This window comes from Rhamphochromis sp. 'chilingali', assembly GCF_963969265.1.
Source record: "Rhamphochromis sp. 'chilingali' genome assembly, chromosome: 5".
Classification (NCBI taxonomy): Eukaryota; Metazoa; Chordata; class Actinopteri; order Cichliformes; family Cichlidae; genus Rhamphochromis; species Rhamphochromis sp. 'chilingali'.
The window spans coordinates 27,469,667-27,473,341 of NC_137932.1; the positions used below are offsets into that span (position 1 = coordinate 27,469,667).

Below are 3,675 nucleotides of genomic sequence, written 5' to 3' on the forward strand. Positions count from 1 at the left end.
TGAGAAGTTTAGAAAGAGTGATGTAGGAAAACACGGACACCGAACAGCTCACAGCGAAAAGCTGTTTGTGTTAAACTCGGCTCTTAGTAAAGTCCTCAGCTCCGAAGCTGCTTTCAGGTCTCGAAGTGAGAAACTCTTTTATGCACTAAAGGAAACGTTTAGACTGAACTTGAGTATTTTTGTGTGAACCACTTTGTTTATAGAACCACGTTGTTCTTTCCTCAGCTTGGTTTGGTGTTTTACACCAGCTTTTTATTTTGACATGTTTTCTGTTTTTATTGATTTCAAAACCTATTTGTTCCCCTGGAAATGCCTTTTTGGGGGTTTTTTTTTAATGCCGTTTAGTTTTCACAGTTTGTTCATCCTGTGTGTCCTTGTCAGTTTTCTCTTGTGTATCGATTCATCATCTCCCAGTTATTAGTCTATTTCACGTGTCAGCGCTGACAAAGAGCTTTACAGGTCCATCTCAGAACAGGAGTGCTTTCTTTGACTAAGTAATTCATCAGGCCTTTTACCACCACTTGATTAAATCCATGGCTGCAACATAAAAATTCTAATTTATTGATTAAGATAGACCTTCTAAGTTGCAAACTTTATTTTTTTGGGTTGTGTTGAAATAATAATGTTGGTAATTACATTAAATTAATTTTATATGTAATTTGAAATTAAATCCCAATGTTAGTGGGTTCAAAATAAAATTCAAGTTGTAATTACTTAAAGAAATTGAATAGATAACTTATTTTTTTCCCACTGTAACTTCTGATTTCAAATTCCCTCCCCTACCGACTTAACTAGCCCGGGCAAATTCACACATGTTGGGTTGCATGGTGCAAGCTTTTGTAAAAGACATTTCAAGGTAAGTAACATTTCATTTACAAATAACAGTTCTACCAAAGCAAAGCCTTTGTGCTAGTCACCTGTAGTGGATTTGTGTATGATGTGATGCTCATACAGATAAGGAAATACTTTGCACTACCACATGTAGCTAATGCTAGCCATTCTAAACTTTAGCACAGCAGAGGATAAGACTTATAAAGTTTCATTTGACAAAAGTCTTCAGCTAGAGAGTGCAACTGTGGCTAGGAAAAGCGTGGTTAAAGTTTTGCTACACAGTGCAATCTAATTTCGACCATAGGCTGATTTTGTTTTTCTTTTTACCAAAATTAGAAGCCTTAAACTGTGAATAGTTTTGTCAGAGGGATAACCTAGAGGCTTCTTTTTTCCATCTGGCTCACCTATTTTATGTCTTTATAAAACTTGCATGACCTATACGTAATATTACATTGTAAATGATTTTGGTTAGTATTGTGATACAGCTTAAAGTAAGTATTGTTCTTGATCTTAAGAGCTGTAGCTATCTTTGTTTTTGTTTGTTTTTTAAAAAAAATCAGATTGTGTGAAATATTGTTAATGTCATTCCAATAGCATTATTCTGGCATAGGCTATGTGAATCTACTTAATATTAAGACTTTATGTAAGCAGTTAGTATAGTGTGATAATCTGGGGTCATTAGTGCTTTGTTAAACTGGGACACATTTTTTACAAAATGGGCTGGGAGTGAACAATGTGTAAATTCGAAACCTCTGCAAAAACAGGGTTGCTAAAACATTACAGATTACACCACGGTTATGGTGGGGAAGTCTCCCTTGTCTTCACCAAGATTGTTTTTGTTCCCTCAAAACTTGGGGTAGCCTTAGATCACATCTATCCTCTTTAAATAATGTATTACAGCATTCATTAATGCAGTATAGCTAATAGTCTGCAAGGTTTAATTCTTCTGTTTGTGTGGTCTACAGATACAGGAGGAGTTCAAGAGAATAACCACTGTAAGCCTTGAATGGCTACACTTGACCATTGCACCCCAAAACTGATGGATGTCATTTTATCAAGGGGAGGAGCTAAGGGAGTGAGAATCAGGCAGATCAAGGACATGCTTCTTGAGGTAGGACAACTATTTAGACTTTGGGTAGCTTTGAAATGAACTTTGTTGGCAGTCACCCATGTATTTTATACTCATACTTTATTTTTTCTTAAATAGCACAATACAATTGAAACATGCAGAGAAGTAGCCATCTGCTGCCTTATCACTTTCCTTGGAGAGAAGGACGAGGACCTTTTCATGGAGTTTTGGAGTTTGGTGTAAGTAATTCAGCATTGTGTGTGTGTGTGTGTGTGTGTGTGTGTGGGGTATCCATTGATCATCTGAATTCATTAAGATTCAGTAAGTATAAAAGTCTAATCTATAATTCACTAACCTATTTTTTAAAATTTGCTTTACAAGGACACTGAAGAACTTAAGGCAGGTGATGAAAACTGCCATCATCAGTAACCGGTACACCCGTGGATCTAACCATAAGACTGCAACCATTGTGTTTTGAATCCTGTATGTGTAAAATTGATCTTAAAGGTGTTTGCTGCATTGTGTAATAGAAAGATGCAAGATCTTGTAAAGTTTGGTAGGCATTGAAAGTTAACATTTACTGAACACTTGCATGGAAGTATTACTGCAACAAAATGTTTTCTAAGTAGATTTTTTACCAATTGAACACATTTGTTTCTGTGGTGTTAAATACATAAAGGCATATTCTATAACTTGGCTGTGATGGTATAAATCTAAATTTCTGGTTTATTTTCACTTTTTAAATACAAAGTGTTGAAATGCCTACTGTTAAAAAATAAAAAAGTTATTTGATAAAAAAAAAATGTTGAATGAATTCCTTTCTTAAAAGCTATTACAATAAAAAAAAAAAATAAGAGAAAGCTAAAATGATGATAATAATGATGAAAATCAGCAACTTAATATTTTAAATAATGAACTTTAAAAAATTGTTTTTGTAATTGCTGTAATTAATTACATAACACTTAAAACATATTTTTAAGTTGTTTACTCATAAAAATTATGTTCCTCCAATTACTTTTTCCACATTATTTGAAATGATTTTTAAGCTACCAAATATTACGTAAATGGTAATTAAAATCACCTTTGATTATGGAGGATAATTTAATTCCCGTAACTCAATATAGTTTGTTGGTTCAATCTAATTTCAACATAAGTTATCATAACTCAAAAAGAGTAATGGAAACTGTTGCGTTAATTTTTTTGTTGAGCTTAAACAATAGTTTTTAGAGTGTATGTTTCTGATGAGTTTCAGCCCTAGATCCTTCACAGATCATCAGTAGTTGTTCTGTTCCGTATGGCTGTAATTCCTGCTCTGACCACAGTGTGGTGTGGTTAAGATGGTCGGTGTAATTAGCGATGTCCTGTTAGTACACAGGTATGTCTGCCTGATTATCTGTAATTCCAGCTGGTCTGAAAGTCCAAACTGATGATTTTCCAAGTATGTAGAAAATGAAAAGGCTCCGCTCACATAAAACTGAACATATGTCATTGTTTTAGGTAACACTCATATGAGAGTAAACTGAAATATTTTAAGTGATCGCAGAGTTTGACCATTTCTTTACATTTGATTTTTTTGCCAATTATTTGTCTTCCAACTTATGAAATGCTTCAGACTGCTCTTCACTGACTCACAGAAACATGTAAAATAATAATGTAAATAAAAACTGAAGCAGTGAAGCGTCTAAACAAATCTGTGCCACTGACAAAACTTGTGGGAAATAAATGAGAGTGAAAAAGTGAGTGCTGGGAAAGAAAAACAGGACAGACTCTCACAG

General features: G+C 34.1%; 1 long non-coding RNA gene across 1 annotated transcript; it reads left to right on the forward strand.

Moving 5' to 3' along the window:
• The first annotated feature begins 800 nt into the window (after positions 1-800).
• LOC308396422 lies at positions 801-2,668 on the forward strand. The gene is made up of 4 exons (XR_013971564.1): positions 801-856; positions 1,797-1,942; positions 2,039-2,139; positions 2,282-2,668. It is a non-coding gene; the product is annotated as an uncharacterized lncRNA (long non-coding RNA).
• The last annotated feature ends 1,007 nt before the right edge of the window (positions 2,669-3,675 follow it).